This window comes from Anabrus simplex, chromosome 2 (assembly GCF_040414725.1).
Source record: "Anabrus simplex isolate iqAnaSimp1 chromosome 2, ASM4041472v1, whole genome shotgun sequence".
NCBI classification, from domain to species: Eukaryota; Metazoa; Arthropoda; class Insecta; order Orthoptera; family Tettigoniidae; genus Anabrus; species Anabrus simplex.
Genome location: NC_090266.1, coordinates 241,494,343 through 241,513,733, shown reverse-complemented (window position 1 = coordinate 241,513,733; position 19,391 = coordinate 241,494,343). Strand labels below are relative to the sequence as shown.

General features: G+C 38.2%; 1 protein-coding gene and 1 pseudogene across 1 annotated transcript in view; one reads left to right on the top strand and one right to left on the bottom strand.

The window, feature by feature from the left end:
* The window catches only part of LOC136862763 (nurim homolog), a 166,294-nt gene that overhangs the window by 49,472 nt on the left and 97,431 nt on the right, over nt 1-19,391 (top strand). The window lies entirely within an intron of this gene.
* LOC137498639 (uncharacterized) lies at nt 14,849-16,345 on the bottom strand (annotated as a pseudogene).

The window sequence follows — 19,391 nt, the reverse complement described above, 5'->3', positions numbered from 1 at the left end:
AGATACAAATCATTAAACAAATCAAGAAAGAAAACAACCATCCTCCAGGCACAGTAGAAAAACTATTAAATTAACATAAGAAAATTCGCCGGGAAAGCACCACACATGACAAAGAAAACTACGTGGTTTTCAACTATGTTAAAAATAACACATACAAAGTAGCCAACATTTTCAAGAAACAAGGTTTAAAAGTAGCCTTTCGAACGAATATCACACTACAGAGACACATCAGCAGGTGCAACTTACACAAAAAGGACCCTTTCTCAAAATCAGGAGTATATGAACTCAAGTGCCAAGAACCTAACTGCAACGCCACATATATAGGTCAAACAAAACGTAATTTACATACAAGATACAAAGAACACAAAAACGCGATCAGATATAATCGGCATTCAGCCTTCGGGGAGCACATATACGACTGTTCACACCATTTCACAGGCATCAACACTGATCTAAAAATTTTACACTTTGAAAATAAAAGTAAATCTTTGAATATAAAAGAAGCAATAGAAATTTACGTCGCAAAAAATGCTAATGCAAATAACCTGAATGAGCATACACATTTAAATAATTCCCCCCTATTCGCTCTACTCACATAATATCTGACAACAGCTACTCATTAAATTGCTTTTATCATAATAATAATAATAATAATAATAATAATAATAATAATAATATCCTTACTTTATTCACCTAAATTATTAATTTGCATTCATCCATATTACATAAAAGTACATTTAACATGAAGTAGGTCAATAACTTCTCTCCCCTCTCCAATGTTGATGGAAGGTTCCACAGCGCTCCAGCCGCTCCTCCCTACTTCTCCCTCCTCTCTCCACTGTACAGTATACTCGATTTAATCATCCAATAGGAGAGATCCACATCGCTCTACAAGGCCCCTCCCATTCTTCCCCTCCCCTCTCCACGCGCAGCATGCCTCACCAAAAACTTTCCATGACCACAGTCCTGAAAGAGTGTTTGGTGACAACAGACTTAACATCGGCAGTCTAGATAAGTACGTAAGTTCTCATTATATTAATACTTGTATATATTTTTAATTTTGTCATTACTGTTTCATGTTATCACTAAACTCTTTGACAAATTTACGCTATGTAAACAATACTGTACATATGTTGTTGTTTGAGTCATCAGTCCATAGACTGGTTTGATGCAGCCCTCCATGCCATCCTATCCTGTGCTAACTTTTTCATTTCTACGTAACTACTGCATCCTACATCTGCTCTAATCTGCTTGTCATATTCATATCTTGGTCTACCCCTACCGTTCTTACCACCTACACTTCCATCAAAAACCAACTGCACAAGTCCTGGGTGTCTTAAGATATGTCCTATCATTCTATCTCTTCTTCTTGTCAAATTTAGCCAAATCGACCTCCTCTCGCCAATTCGATCAGTATCTCTTCATTTGTGATTCAATCTATCCATCTCACCTTCAGCATTCTTCTGTAACACCACATTTCAAAAGCTTCTATTCTCATTCCTTCTGAGCTAGTTATCGTCCATGTTTCACTTCCATACAATGCCACGCTCCACACGAAAGTCTTCTAAAACATCTTTCTAATTCCTACATCAATGTTTGAAGTGTGCAAATTTATTTTCTTAAGAAAGCTCTTCCTTGCTTGTGCTAGTCTGCATTTTATGTCCTCCTTACTTCTGCCATCGTTAGTTATTTTACTCCCCAAGTAACAATATTCATCTACTTCCTTTAAGACTTCATTTCCTAATCTAATATTTCCTGCATCACCTGCCTTTGTTCGACTGTACACCATTACTTTTGTTTTGGACTTATTTATTTTCATCTTGTACTCCTTACCCAAGACTTCGTGCATACCATTCAGCAGCTTCTCGAGATCTTCTGCAGTCTCAGATAAAATAACAATATCATCGGCAAATCTCAAGGTTTTGATTTCCTCTCCTTGGACTGTGATTCCTTTTCCAAATTCCTCTTCGATTTTCTTTACTGCCTGTTCTATGTAAACATTGAAAAGGAGGGGGGACAAACTGCAACCTTGCCTCACTCCTTTCTGGATTGCTGCTTCTTTTTCAAAGCCTTCGATTCTTATAACTGCAGACTGATTTTTATACAGATTGTAGATAATTCTTCGTTCTCGGTATCTGATCCCAGTCACCTTCAGAATCGTAAATAGCTTGGTCCAATCAACATTATCGAATGCCTTTTCTATATCTACAAATGCCATGTACGTGGGCTTGTCTTTCTTGATTCGATCCTCTAAGATCGGACATAAAGTCAGGATTGCTTCACGTGTTCCTACATTTCTTCTGAAGCCAAATTGATCTTCTCCCAACTCAGCTTCAACTTGTTTTTCCATTCTTCTGTAAATAATACATGTTAAAATTTTGCAGGCATGAGATACTAAACTAATGGTGCAGTAGTTTTCATACCTGTCAGCACCGGCTTTCTTGGGAATAGGTATAACAACATTCTGCCGAAAATCGGATGGGACTTCTCCTGTCTCATACATCTTACACACTAAATGGAATAACCTTGCCATGCTGCTTTCTCCTAAGGCAGTCAGTAATTCAGAGGGAATATCATCAATTCCAGGTGCCTTGTTCTTATTTAGGTCTCTCAGAGCTCTGTCAAACTCTGACCTCAAAATTGGGTCTCCCATTTCATCAGCATCAACAGCATCTTCTTGTTCCAGAACCAAATTATCTACATCTTTACCTTGATACAACTGTTGGTTACATATATGAGCTTGTTTTTAAGTGATTTGATAGAATCTGAGGATGTTCTTGTAGAACAAAACATGTCATTCTTTGTTTGTTAGTGTGTATTTTACAGGTATGTTTATAGTGTTATAATTTACATTGTATTTGCTGTGTGTTTGACAGACTGAAAAGCCTTTGTTACATTTTACTAAGTCAACACTGGAAAACATGGCTTCATTCTTAACAAACAAAAAAACAAAACAAACCTAAGTAGACAAATTGTTAACATTATCAGGAATAATTTGCAGGATAAATTAAATATCAGTAAACCTATACCACTGAAGTGGTATATAGAGGGAAACTTGGTGGAAAACCTGGATCTTTAAATCAAGATTTAACCACAAGGATCCAGGTTCAAAAGAGAGTCACAAATTATGATGTAAATGTAACATTAGGAAATAGTACATATGTTAATACCAGAGAAAAGCTTTCAGTGGACCAATCTCCACAAACAGTTAAGATCGCTAGCAATTATGTAAATACAGAACTTACTGTTTTCCATATCAACTTACAATACATCAGAAGCTAGGTGAAATTGAAATATTACTGAATTCATTCTCTGTTCATATTCTGTGTGTAAATGAACATTGGCTTGTAAAAGTAAAAGTTGACTTCTATATTCCGCCAGGATATGAGGTATTTCTGTAGAAGTAGGATTTCAAATGGAGGAGTTGCAATACATAGGAAAATAAATCCCAACATGAAATACACTGTTTTAAACTTGGATCGGTTTTGTGTAGTAAAGCATTTTGTAGTAGCCAGGGTGATATTTACTCATATTAAACTGATAATTATTTCTCTATATGGAACACCTTATTCCGACATGAACATGTTTATGAACTTACGGGATAATTTGGCTGAGCACTTGGAAAGGTATCGGAACTATAAAATCTATTACATTGGAGATATTAATATTAACATGTTAGTTAAATCATCTGCCAAAATCCATTTTTGTGATCTTCTAAGGTCTTGTAAATTCTATCTTGCCAATGAATAACCTGCTAGAAAAGAAATTTCTGTTTAGACAATATCATTACTAATGTTCATAAAAATGAGTTCATATGTGGTGTCACAGAGCCTCTTTTGTCTGATCACTGCGGTCTCTGGTTAAAATTAAAAAATGTCTTGGAAAAACACGGTAACCAGACAATTTAAATACTGTAGGATGTTGGGAGATAATATTTTTAATCTGAGAAACAAATTATTGTACATCCATGATAGCAAACTCTATGAATGTTTCAGAAACAACTGCAACTTTTTTGTAAATGTTAAGGTCCTGTATGAGAGTATGATGTCCTAGAATAACAAAGACAATTGACACATCAAAAAAATATAAAGGTAAACAGAAAGGGAAATGGTACATTGCCCTCTCTGCAACTGTAAGAAATCTAATGATGATTTATTACTTTAAGGCAAAAAAGCGGGATCATCAATTAATAAAGTAAGTTATGTCTTTATTTAAAAATGTTATCATGAAGAAATTAAAGCAGTAAAAAGAGGCAAAGGAACGATTTTATTAACAACTCAAAAAGTAAATGTAAGGCAGCTTGGTCAGTTATAATTGATGGAACTGGTAGGACAGGGGATAAAGTGTCAGTGCCAGTAGAACCTGATGTATTGAATGAATATTTTGTAAATAGTGTCAAATATATGAACCATAGTAATGCCTCTCAAGATAATAAAACAGTGGAATTCCTGAAACTTACAGACCTCCATTTGGGTGGCAAGAGATAAAGCCTGAAAAAGTCCTTATAATAGAGATATCAGAATTAAGTTCCTCAAATTGTGAAGATTATAATGGCTTAAGTAACTATATTCCAAAAACAAATTTTGACATAATAACAGTTCCTTTAACTCAGCTGATCGACTGGATACTAACTGAAGGAATTTTTCCAGATTGTTTGAAATTTACAGTCACAATACCTGTCTTTAAGAATGGTGATAGATCATATCCAGGCAACTATTGACCCATTTCAGTTGTTCCAATTATATCTAAAATAATAGAACATTGTATAAAGGAGCTGTCATCAGCATATTTTGAAAATACAATTTATTAAATACTGCACTGTTTGGGTTCAGAACAGGTAAATCCACCACTAAAGCTGTAGAAACTGTTGTGACTTAGGTAGTATGGGGTCTTGAGTCTCACCACATAACATGTGCTACATTGTTAAACACCGAGCTCGATAGCTGCAGTCGCTTAAGTGCGGCCAGTATCCAGTATTCGGGAGATAGTAGGTTCGAACCCCACTGTCGGCAGCCCTGAAAATGGTTTTCCGTGGTTTCCCATTTTCACACCAGGCAAATGCTGGGGCTGTACCTTAATTAAGGCCACGGCCGCTTCCTTCCCACTCCTAGCCCTTTCCTGTCCCATCGTCGCCGTAAGACCTATCTGTGTCGGTGCGACGTAAAACAACTAGCAAAAAAAAAAAAAAAACATTGTTAAACCTCAGTAAAGCTTTTGATTCTGTACCACATGATGTACTAACAAGAAAGCTCAACTATTACAGGGTTAAAAATGTAGTGTTATTATTAATCTCATCCTATCTCAACGATAGACATCAAATTGTACAAGGTGAAAACCAAAAATCTCAAGCACTCAAAGTAGAAACAGGTGTATTTCAGGGTTCTGTTATAGGACCTTTTCTCTTTTTCGTGTATATAAATGATATTGTAGTAAGTAATTTACTCTGCAGGTCAGTACTCCATGCAGATGATATCACTATCATAACAAGTGTTAAGGACTTAAGAAATGTGGAAGATAAAGGTTAGAGATGCTACAGAAATCATCCAGTTGGTTGCAGGCTAATAAACTATTTTTAAGTAGTAACAAGACAGAAATTATTTTCACTTAATTAAATCAACTTAAGACGAGAATGAACATAGTTCTGTCATTAATTGGGAATACATTTGTATTCTAAGTTAACCTGGTATACTCACACACAAAAGTTACGTTAAAGACTGTCCAGAGGGTTATTTTTACTTCAGAGACTGAAAGAGCCAGTTAGTAGTAGTCAGATGTTCGAAATAGTCCCCTCCCATAACTCTGCACTGCTGAGATCGGCGATACATGTCCTGGAATTTTGCAAGAAGGCTTCCTTTGGGATGGTGTTCAAAAGCCTCGTCACGTTTCGTTGGATGTCAGGAATATCGTCAAATCTCTTTCCTTTCAAAGCGAGTTTTATGTGTGACTTTTCTGCTCTGACCTTTTTCCGACGAGGGGATCCCGGAGAATGCCATTCCATGCTTTGCCGTTTCGTTTCAGGGTCGTACCTGAGACACCAGGTTTCATCCTCAGTGACAATACAGTTCAAGAAATTTGGTGTCGCATCTGCCGTTTCGACAAAATTCTGTGAAGCCTCTAAACGTGCCTGCTTCTGATCGTCAGTCAAGTGATGTGGCACAAGATGAGAACATGTTTTCCTCTTCCCTACCTTCTGGGTACGATTTGTCGCATGGATTCACGGTTAATCTGTAGTTCATCCGCTATCATGCATACAGTTAATCGCCCATCGTTCATGACTAATGTCCTCACCTTCTCAATGTTTTCGTCACTGACGGCGGTCGCCGGTCTTCTGCTACGGGGGTTGTCAGAAACACTTTCCCGGCCTCCTCAAAAACGGGCGAACAACTCGTACACACACTTCAAGGACAGTGCTTAATCTTCATAAACACGTACCAGCATTGCTTGCATTTCTTTCGGTGTCTTGCCAAGCTTAAAACAAAACTGTACATTGATCTTTTGGTCGTTCATGTTCATGTTCCTGTTCGCAGTTCAGAACCAACGCACTAAACATGCACTCTGTCAAGCAGGTCTCAACACGGCACACACACATGCTCAACTGAACAATGTTGGGAGCAGGTGGTCAAAACCTGCTGCTACGCAGGTGCAGCGTTGTGTGTCGCAAGTGTTGCCGGATCAACTTTATTGTCACAGGTTGTATTTCTTTGCATCCATAATATTGCAGAAAAATCTTGATGATCTGACATTTCACGGAAATGTACACTCGCACGATACACAGAGAAGAAATTATTTAGATTGACCACAAATTAGATTGAAAAAGACACAAGAAAATTGTAGATATAATGTAGGGCAGCATCCTGCTTCATGAATTTACCGAGCTCAGAACACTTTAAGCAAGCCTCGGACCGATGGGAGTAACGGAGACCCACTCCCATTTGACAGGCGAGGGACTCCTTGGAAACAACTTCGCGAACAAAATGGAATTCGATGGGGAGCTATCAATATTAATGGGTCTTATGGAAGAAAGAAGGTAGAACTGGCTGAGTCAGCAAAGAGGATGCATCTGGATGTGCTAGGAGTAAGTGATATTCGGGTAAGGGGAGATAACGAGGAAGAGATAGGAGATTATAAAGTGTACTTGATGGGTGTTAGAAAGGGAAGGGCAGAGTTTGGCATAGGGCTCTTTATCAGGAATACCATTGCACGCAACATAGTTTCTGTTAGGCACGTAAATGAGCGAATGATCTGGGTAGATTTGTCAGTTGGAGGAATTAGTACTAGAACTGTGTCCGTGTATTCACCATGTGAGGGTGCAGATGAGGATGAAGTTGACAAGTTTTATGAAGCATTGAGTGACATCGTGGTCAGGGTCAACAGCAAGGATAGAATAGTGCTAATGGGCGATTTCAATGCAAGAGTTGGGAATAGAACTGAAGGATACGAAAGGGTGATTGGTAAATGTGGGGAAGATATGGAAGCTAATGGGAATGGGAAGCGTTTGCTGGACTTCTGTGCTAGTATGGGTTTAGCTGTTATGAATACATTCTTCAAGCTTAAGGCTATTCACCGCTACACATGGGAGGCTAGGGGTACCAGATCCATAATAGACTATATCTTAATAGACTTTGATTTCAGGAAATCTGTTAGGAATGTACGAGTTTTTCGCGGATTTTTCGATGATACAGACCACTATCTGATCTGTAGTGAACTAAGTATCTCTCGGCCTACGGTAGAGAAAGTCAAATCTGTCTGCAAACGAATAAGGGTAGAAAATCTCCAGGACGAGGAAATTAGACAGAAGTACATGGATTAGTGAGAAGTTTCGAACAGTAGACAGTAAGCAGGTTCAGGATATCGAAAGTGAATGGGTGGCATACAGGGATGCTGTAGTAGAAACAGCAAGGGAATTCCTAGGAACAACTGTGTGTAAAGATGGGAAAAGGCAAACATCTTGGTGGAATGATGAAGTGAGAGCAGCCTGTAAACGTAAAAAGAAGGCTTATCAGAAATGGCTCCAAACAAGAGCCGAGGCGGACAGGGATTGGTACGTAGATGAAAGAAACAGAGCGAAACAAATAGTTGTTGAATCCAAAAAGAAGTCATGGGAAGATGTTGGTAATAACCTTGAAAGGCTAGGTCAAGCAGCAGGGAAACCTTTCTGGGCAGTAATAAAGAATCTTAGGAAGGGAGGGAAAAAGGAAATGAACAGTGTTTTGAGTAATTCAGGTGATCTCATAATAGATCCCAGGGAATCACTGGAGAGGTGGAGGGAATATTTTGAACATCTTCTCAATGTAAAAGGAAATCATCATGGTGGTGTTCCCAACAGCCAAGCTCATGGGGAGGAGGAAAATGATGTTGGTGAAATTATGCTTGAGGAAGTGGAAAGGATAGTAAATAAACTCCATTGTCATAAGGCAGCAGGAATAGATGAAATTAGACCTGAAATGGTGAAGTATAGTGGGAAGGCAGGGAAGAAATAGCTTCAAAGAGTACGGTAGTAGAATTAGCGTGCCCAGGCAAAGTATTCACTGGCATCTTGGAAGGGAGGGTGCGATCAGTCGTTGAAAGGAAGTTGGATGAAAACCAGTGTGGTTTCAGACCACAGAGAGGCTGTCAGGATCAGATTTTCAGTATGCGCCAGGTAATTGAAAAATGCTACGAGAGAAATAGGGAGTTGTGTTTATGTTTTGTAGATCTAGAGAAAGCATATGACAGGGTACCAAGGGAAAAGATGTTCGCCATACTGGGGGACTATGGAATTAAAGGTAGATTATTAAAATCAATCAAAGGCATTTATGTTGACAATTGGGCTTCAGTGAGAATTGATGGTAGAATGAGTTCTTGGTTCAGGGTACTTACAGGGGTTAGACAAGGCTGTAATCTTTCACCTTTGCTGTTTGTAGTTTACATGGATCATCTACTGAAAGGTATAAAATAGCAGGGAGGGATACTGTTAGGTGGAAATGTAGTAAGCAGTTTGGCCTATGCTGACGACTTGGTCTTAACGGCAGACTGTGCCGAAAGCCTGCAGTCTAATATCTTGGAACTTGAAAATAGGTGCAATGATTATTATATGAAAATTAGCCTCTCGAAGACTAAATTGATGTCAGTAGGTAAGAAATTCAACAGAATTGAATTTCAGATTGGTGATACAAAGCTAGAACAGGTCGATAATTTCAAGTATGTAGGTTGTGTGTTCTCCCAGGATGGTAATATAGTAAGTGAGATTGAATCAAGGTGTAGTAAAGGTAATGCAGGGAGCTCGCAGTTGCGATCAGCAGTATTCTGTAAGAAGGAAGTCAGCTTCCAGACGAAACTATCTTTACATCAGTCTGTTTTCAGACCAACTTTGCTTTACGGGAGTGAAAGCTGGGTGGACTCAGGATATCTTATTCATAAGTTAGAAGTAACAGGCATGAAAGTAGCAAGAATGATTGTTGGTACAAACAGGTGGGAACAATGGCAGGAGGGTACTCGGAATGAGGAGATAAAGGCTAATTTAGGAATGAACTCGATGGATGAAGCTGTACGCATAAACCGGCCTCGGTGGTGGGGTCATGTGAGGCGAATGGAGGAGGATAGGTTACCTAGGAGGATAATGGAGGGTAAGAGAAGTAGAGGTAGACCAAGACAACGATGGTTAGACTCGGTTTCTAACAATTTAAAGATAAGAGGTATAGAACTAAATGAGGCCACAACACTAGTTGCAAATCGAGGATTGTGGCTACGTTTAGTAAATTCACAGAGGCTTGCAGACTGAACGCTGAAAGGCATAACAGTCTATAATGATAATGTATGTAATGTATGTATGTATGTAATGGGATTAAATTATTCAATAATCTACCTACCCAATGGAAAGATATGCCCTTAAGTAACTTCAAAACATACCTCAAAACATAGCAGATATTAAACAGTTCTTACTCACTATCTGAATTTGAAGAACAGATAATGCTATTTAAAGGGGTGAATATCCTTTTTTTTTTTTTTTTTTTTTAACTTTACGTTGCACGACAGAGATATGTCTTATGGCGACGATGGGACAGGAACGGGCTAGGACTGGGAAGGAAGTGGCCGTGGCCTTAATTAAGGTACAGCCCCAGCATTTGCCTGGTGTGAAAATGGGAAACCATGGAAAACCATCTTCAGGGGTGCCGACAGTGGGGTTCAAACCTACTATCTCCCGAATACTGGATACTGTCCGCACTTAAGCGACTGCAGCTATCGAGCTTGGTAAAAGGGTGTGTATGAAAGTCAGCATCATCCTAATAGGTATGTAACACTGGTAGTTATGAACAATAAGAAATACTTGATTTATCTACCTTTTCAATACGTCGAAATTCAATCTGTAAGATTGATACAAGTTACATTAACATGGTAGACATTTGTCAACCCTTTTGGGCCATCATCAGTACATATATTAAGGCATTAAAATAATTAACAATTTGACTAAGCTAAAAATTCTCCATAGGAGAATTGCAGTATTGGTGTTCAGTGTCGATATTGAGACAATAATACATTCAACGATTTGCAACATGATAAATTAAAAACAATCTCCTTAAAAAAAAAGTGTTTCAGTGTTTATATTAAAATTACATGTTTTGTTAAAATATAGTCCTGACATGTGCTGTTCGAAATATGATGAATAGTAAAATGCTGCTTGTACAGTTCAATTGTACTCCCAAATTCTAAATTATTTGACTTTGATCTTAGTACTACTGTCAGAAATGTTGTGCAGTAAGTAAACTTCTAGAAGTGGAGGGGCCAATACTCTGTAAGTGCAATGTCTAAAAATAAAAATTTGTAATAATTACCTCTTAAGGAAAAACTGAGATTTTATCGAAAGGATGGGATATGTAATGAGGGAGAATGGTGTGTTTAAGGACCCGGTGAGAGTCGTAGCTCACTATCGAGTGGAAGCTTAAAACAGATCACACAAATCTGGTTTTCAGGGAAACGAGGGGCGCGAAGGAGGGCGGGTAAGAAGGGGGAGTCTGCAGTATGGGAAGGGTGGAGAGACAGAGAATTAAGGTACACGTGGTTTAAAGTTGTAATTAAAGACTTCTTCTAATAAGATGTTGATTTCATGCAATATTTAATTCCAATTGTAATTAGGATTTTTTAAAATCTGTTTTAGTGTATGTATTTTTGTAACAATTTTAAGAGTTTGCTTATCTTGGCTTGGTGTAAGATCTTCATGTCTTTATCTGTTGATGGAAAAGAATGTCCATATTTAATCGTATGCCGGCTCATTGCTGAGAATCTATTGTGTTTTTGGGCGTTACAATGTTCCTGGTATCTAATTAAAAAACTTCTTTCAGTCTGACCTGTATAGCTCGCATTGCAATCGATACATTTGAGTTAGTAAACTCCTGAACTTCAGAATTTATTGGAGGTGCTGACAGTGTGGGTGTTGAAGAATAAAGTAGCATTGGTCTTACTAGTTTTGAATGCAACATTAATATAATATCTCTTAAGTAGATTTGTGAGCTGGTTTATCTTATTATTAAATGTGAATGTAGTGTACGTCATTTTCTCGATGGGTTTACTTAGAGTGGATTTAGGTTTGTTTCTGATTTTTTTTTTATGATCTTGTTGCTGAAGGTTTTACTGTATCCGTTATATTGTGCTATAGCATAAGTTATGTGGTGTTTAATTCTTTCTTATAATTCTGTCTCGATAGGGTCATGTTAAGAGCTTTATAAGCTAGACCGTAAAATGCTGCTTTCTTCTGGACTCCTGGATGAGCTGAATTGTGTTTAATAACATTGCTTGTCTGTGCGGGTTTGCAATATATATCGTAGGAGGAGTCCCATTAGACCTTCTTATTCCAAAGTCTAAATAATTAAGGGTGAAATTAGATTCTGTTTCTTCTGTGAATTTAATATATGGATCAACTGAATTCAGATGGTCAAGTATAGTAGAGCTATTGGATAATTGCTGGCCTATAATTGCAAAAACATAGTCAACAAAACAAACCCAAAAATAAATGCCTTTGATTTTGTTATTAATCTTAGTTTGTTATGGTTCATGGTGTGGGTTACTGTAGTCACATCCTAGTTCGTGAACCATGGGCAACGGCTCAGTGGCCTAGTAAGTGGTCCTGAGAGTCGGGATACCAGTTACTACGGAATGGAAGTGGGCATCTCGGACATATCCTGAGTCATGGCCCTCGTTGTGCTCAGGCAGCTGGGATTAAACAATCCACCAGTGCTCCCTAACACGTTAGAGGAGAGATCGTCACTTGGACTATGTGTAAGTAGGGTAGCATCGTGCTTCACAGAATTACCAAGCTCAGAACATGTTAAGCCAGCCTCGGACCTATGGGAGTAACGGAATTCCACTCCCATTTGACAGGCGAGAGACTCCTTGGAAACAACTTGGGGAACGAAATGGAATTCGATGAGGAGTTATCAATATTAATGGGGCTTATGGAAGAAATAAAGTATGACTGGCTGAGTCAGCAAAGAGAATGCATCTGGATGTGATAGTAGTTAATGATATTCGGGTAAGGGGAGATGAAGAGGAAGCGATAGGAGATTGCAAAGTGCAATTGACGAGTGTTAAAAGTGAAGGGCAGAGTATGGGGTAGGGCTGTTCATTACAAATTCTATTGCACGCAACACAGTTTCTGTTGGGCATGTAAATGAGCGAATGATGTGGGTAGATTTGGCAGTTGGAGGAATTAGGTTGAGAATTGTCTCAGTGTATTCACCATGTGAGGGTGCAGATGAGGATGAAATTGACAAGTTTTATGAAGCATTGAGTGGCATCGTAGTGATGTATCCACAAAGACGCACACAGAATGCTATCACTTGTGTACACTGTTTTATTTACTGGATATATACATAAATTCACACTCATAAACTAATAAGCTGCCATCATAAAACAAAACACTACTACGAAAGATTAAGAAGAGACTGCAACAGTTGCATGTCAACTACCAAGCCAACAAAACCAATTCACGTTCTTCAAACACTCACTAACACGACTTCCACACAAGTCTCATCAAAACAACTCCACTCCTACGAAGACTAAGAAGAATAAGACTGCCATCTTGAAACATTTGACTGCTACAGTAGCATGTCTGCAGAATCACAACGGGAGTTCACAAAAACAACTCAAACTCCTCCATCAAGACTGCCTCTTTATATATGTTGCCTGGCCAGGCTTCTAGAAAGATACGGCAAACCATATTTTCTTGTAAATTCCAGAGTCTCCTATAGCCTAGTTATGATTTAAAAAATTTTTCTATCACTATCTAGTACCGAAGATACTTTATTCTGGATATTTAAGTGTCTTGCACAATATTGGAGTGGATTATATATCATATATACAGGTAATAATAAATTATATACTATTAATTACGTGTTCTTGCATTAACTAAACTCATATTAGTATATATACAGCACATGTTTCATGACATAACCTCACAAATAATACGATCGTCTGTACATAAATAATAATATAAGTGGATGCAATTACTTATAGCCATACCTCACAAGTCATAATAATAATAATAATAATAATAATAATAATAATAATAATAATAATAATAATAATAATAATAATAAATATTTGCATCATTTACCCATGGGTTAAAGAATATTGTTTCCAAGTTATGTTAGTCTATTACACTTGTATCAGTAGTCAGGATCAACAGCAAGGATAGGAATAGGATAGTGCTAATGGGCGATTTCAATGCAAGGGTTGGAAATAGAACTGAAGGATACGAAAGGGTGATTGGTGAATGTGGGGAAGATATGGAAGCTAATGCGAATGGGAAGTGTTTGCTGGTTTCTGTGCTAGTATGGGTTTAGCAGTTACGAATACATTCTTCAAGCATAAGGCTATTCACTGCTACACATGAGAGGCTAGGGGTACCAGCTCCATAAAAGACTATATCTTGACCGACTTCAAATTCAGGAAGTCTGTTGGAATATGCAGGTTTTTCGGGGATTTTTCGATGATACAGACCACTATCTTATCTGTAGTGAACTAAGTATTTCTAGGCCTAGGATAGAGAAAGTGATGTGTGTCTGCAAACGGATAAGGGTAGATAATCTCCAGGACAAGGAAATTAGACAGAAGTACATGGATATGATTAATGAGTAGTTCCAAACAGTGGACAGTAAGCAGGTTCAGGTTATAGAAAGAGAATGGGTGGCATACAGGGATGCTGTAGTAGCAACAGCAAGGGAATGCCTAGGAACAACTATGTGTAAAGATGGAAAAAGTGAACATCTTGGTGGAATGATGAAGTAAGAGCAGCTTGTAAACAGAAAAAGAAAGGCTTATCAGAAATGGCTCCAAACAAGGGCTGATGCGGACAGGGAATTATACGTAGATGAAAGAAACAGAGCGAAACAAATAGTTGTTGAATCCAAGAAGAAGTCGTGGGAAGATTTTGGTAATAACCTGGAAAGGCTAGGTCAAGCAGCAGGTAGACCTTTCTGGACAGTAATAAATAGGGGTCGGATTTCTATGACCTAAAAATATATGAAATATGTATGCATTTATGACCTAAAAAACATAAAAATATGACCTATAAAATTCAAAATATGACTTAATGAATGGCATCTACGTTACATAGAAACACTTTTATTACGATTGCTACAGGCTGCAATTAATTTAGAGTTTAAGAAGTTTTAATTCTTCGAAATCTTTAACCCAAAATCAACTAAAATGATGAATATTTCATGAACTCGTTAAGGGTACACTGCATACTCCTAGATAAGGATGGACTCTGTGGAAGACACAAACACTACAGTTACTTTCACTATTCAATATTCAATCAGTTTTAATTTATACACAAAACATATGTTATTTGAATGAAATTTTCATACCTGATCTAGTCTTCATTATCAGAATTGTTGCAATTTATGACCACATGCATCTTAAGATTGTTGAATGAGAATCCCCTCCTGTTGTCACTGAGTATCGTCTTGTAGCGAGAAAAACTTCTTTCGACATCACATGATGTAACGGGAGCGTACTTGAATAGAGTTAAATCACTTGGAGAAAATTCCTGGAAATCTGCCGATGAAGGGTTTCCACAAAGAATGTCACTTATTCCACGCAGGTACACAAGTCCGCTATTTTTTTCCAGTACATTTTCTAATTTTCTACACACCACAGATTCTATTGTTCCTTTCGCATGCTTTAATTCCTGTTCAATGCACTTTACAACATCCAGTGCACCGCTTAGTTCTGCACCTAAAACTTCCAGTTGCGTGATTGCTCCAGGTAAAGAATTAAAATTGGACTTTATGAAAGCCAGGTCCGCTTTTAATGTAGTGCTTGAAAATAAATCTTGAGTGGTTTTTATGGAGGACGATTCTGCAGGATCAAAAGACTTCACGATTTTCTCCACGACATCTAAGTTGTTGCAATAGTACACTGTGGCATCAAGCCAAGTCCCCCATCGCGTTATAACTGGCTGGGGAGGTAGGGGTAGTGAAGGTGCTTCTCCTTGAAATTTCTGAACGCGAAATGGAGCTTTGACAAACACTTTCTTACAGTTCGATACTAATTTATCAACTTCAGGCTAGCTACTTCTAACTTCTTCAGCTGCCCTATGCAAGGCATGTGCAAGACATGTCACATGTATCATTTTCGGGTATAGCATTTTAAGTCCCTTGGCTGCCTTCACCATATACGGAGCAGCGTCGGTTACTAATAGAAAAATGTGCTCTCTCTTTGCCCCGTTTGGCCACAACAGATTCATTGAATTGTCGAAGAGAACTGCAATAGTGGAATGGTTTGTCTTCTCTAGCACTTCACATGTCAGGAGGAACGTATCTCCAGGCCGGTCTTCCTTCAGCATGCCAACGATCACATTTGCTACATATCTTCCATCCACATCTGTGGTCTCATCTATTGAAACCCATATCTTACTGTCTCCCACGCCACGCCTTATTATATCCAACATCTCTTCCTAACAAGGGGTCAGATAGTCCCTCCTGAGAGTAGATTCGTTGGAAACAGGACACTCTGTATATTTTTCAAGAAACTGTCTGAAGCTTCGTCTCTTAAGTTTCTTTAAAGGTATATTAGACAAAACCATCATGTTGCAGAGATCTTGTGAAAATTGTGAACACTGTGAACTTGATGTTGCGGTTTCGAATAGCAGACGTTGCCTATTTTCGAGTGCAGAATATCTAGTTACACAATTCTTATGTTTTACAGTATTTCAGTGATGTTGCACAGAGAAGCATTTTTCGGTAGTAACTTTTACCACACACAATTTACAGAATAATATCACTCCATCCGTACTGAATAAATTTTCACTGAACTCGCGAACAAAACTTTGCAACTTCCCACAAATTGAGACTTTTGTTTTAGGCATATTGAAAGGAACTGACTGACTAAAGCTCCCTAATGACCAAGGTCATTCAGTGTGTTGAAGGTTGAAGAGGGAAGGGCGAAGGAGAGAGATAAGAACAATGACAAATAACTGCAGAATTATCTCTGCTTCCGTGTAAACAAATAGCCCGGTTTCCAGGAATTCACCCAGCTAGCAAACAATAGCTCCTACCTATTAAAAACACTCCATACACTACTTTAGAATGGTTCTTACCGAGCTCGATAGCTGCAGTTGCTTAAGTGCGACGAAGCACCGAAAACAGTCGATGAGGAATATAAAAGTGCATTAGAAATTATAAACATTCTAAAAAAGGACAATGAGACTCTTAAAGTTGAAAATCAAGAATTAAAAGAAAGACTGCGATCGCTAGAATTTGGGACTGACCATTCTTCGAGTGATATACCGGTACAAGTAACAAACTCGAGCACGTGGTGTCAAGTAGTTCGTGGATGGCCGGCTAAGAAGAAATCTACAACTGAATTTCCGGAAATAAACATTAGAAATAGGTTTTCTGCCCTAAATAATTTAATCCTGGAAGAAAGTGATCGCGCGTGTGAAACCAAATCATCGCGATCCGTTGCCGTGCCGAGTTTAAAATTTAGGCCTAGAATTCAGATTCAAGACCCAGTTAGGCCTAAATCAGCGAAGGTAGCTGTGTTTGGTGATAGCCAAGGAAGGGGAATTGCGGGAGTGATTAACGACGAGAATATAGCAGCAACCGGAGTAATATATCCAGGAGCTTCTATCAGCAGTGTTGTGGAAAACGTAGAAGCAGCAACTAGGAACTTCGGGAGCGGCGATGCAGTGCTTATCATCGGTGGGACGAACGACGTAGCTCGCGACGACGCCAAGAATGTAAGATCACAACTTAAACATACACTAGGGAAGCTGACCCACACTAACGTTTTTGTAGTGAACGTGCCCCACAGGCATGATTTGAGTAGAGACTCGTGTGTGAACATTGAAGTGGACAAGGTCAATACAGATATTGTTAAAATTTGTAAACATTTTCGGAATACTCAGGTTATTGAATGCAGCAGTTTTGAGAGATACTGTTATACAAAACATGGCCTCCATCTAAACAATTCAGGTAAACGAAAGATAGCAAATATTGTTCTAGATTTTATTAATCTTAAGATATGTACTGTAAAACAGGCAACTCCCTTGAGTTATAATGCTGACCAGGAAAACTAGTAGAAAGAGCCAGCTGTACTTCAAGCTGGCTCAGTCAACTAGAAAAAGAAACTCAGGATAGTAAGGAATTTCAAGTTACCCAATTGCAACAGTCAAGTTTTAGGGAGGAAGGGGGTCTGAGATTGCTCTTGGTAAACTGTCAAAGTGTAGTAAATAAACAATTAAAATTCGGTACATTGATGGAATCTTATGAGACTGATGTGGTGATAGGAGTGGAATCGTGGTTGAAAGAAGGGGTGGGTAATAGAGAAGTATTTCCAGAAGGGTACACAGTCTATCGTAGAGACCGAGGAGATAAAAAGGGAGGGGGTGTGTTTATTCTGGTGAAGGAAACTTACTGTTCACATGAATGGTTTACCGATGAAAGGGATGAAATATTAGGGATAAAATTAGTTTGTGATAATATGAAGGAGGTGGGAATTATAGGAACATACAGGCCTGGAAGAGAGGAAAGAGACATGGAAATCTTTGAAAAAATAATAGATTATACTCATAAAAACAATAATAATGATATGGTAATAATTGGGGGAGATCTAAATTTGCCTGAAGTTGAATGGAAAGGAGCTGCAAGCGAAGCCCATGAACAGAAACTGGCAAATAAGTTAATTTGGGAGGGAGGATTTACACAAGTAGTACAAGAACCGACTCGTCTCAATAACTTACTAGATGTATTCTTGGTTAAACCATGGGAAATTGTTGATAAAACTGAGGTAATTGGAGGAATAGGAGACCATAAGGCTGTAATAATGGATGTAGGACTCGTACCAAAAAGGCTTAATAAGAGGGTTACACAAGACAAGAAATTGTACAGAAAAACTAAAGTTGATGAATTTGGGACTTACCTTAAATCACAATTCAGTTGTTGGATAAGTGAAGGGAGTAACGTGGATACACTTTGGGCTAAATTTAAAGGAATTATTTGGGAAGGAGAGAAGAGATTTGTACCTGTTAAGAAGGGTAAAATGACCTCAGACCCTGTTTACTATACAAGGGAAATAAGAAAATTAAAAAGAAAATGTAGAATAGTAAACAGGAAAATCAAAGAGGGTAGGGAGAGTAGAGAAACTAGAAAACAGCTAATGAGGGAACTGAATAGAGTGAAAAAGGAAGCAAAAGAGAATTATATGAATGGCATACTTCAAGAGGGTAATGACCACAAAGGGAAATGGAAAAAGCTGTATTCATATATCAGGAATCAAAAAGGAAAAGGAGTCCAAATTCCTACAATGGTGGGAGAAGGGGGTGAACACTATTTAACAGATAACTTACTGAGAAAGCAAACCTATTTAGTAGGGAATTTAGAGATTCAGTCGATGATTGTCAAGAGTTGGAAACCGAAACAGGAGATAGAGAGGGAGAGAGACAGAGGGAAACAAGAAGCTTCTCATTCACAAACGAAGATATTTTCAGAGAAATCCAACTGCTTCAGCAAGGAAAAGCTGCAGGAAGTGATCAAATTACTGGGGAGGTATTAAAGACAATGGGGTGGTACATAGTGCCTTATTTAAAATTTCTCTTTGACTATGTCATAAATAATAGTGTAATACCAAAGGAATGGAAGGAATCTATAATAATACCAATTTATAAAGGAAAGGGTGATAAAAGGAAACCAAAGAACTACAGACCAATCAGCCTGACCAGTATAGTTTGTAAAATTCTGGAGAGTTTAATATCGAAGTACATCAGAGGGATATGTGATGATAAAAATTGGTTCATGAGGAGCCAGTATGGATTTAGAAAGAAATTTTCTTGTGAGGCACAACTGGTGGGATTTCAGCAGGACATATCAGATCAGTTGGATTCTGGAGGTCAGTTAGATTGCATAGCCATAGAT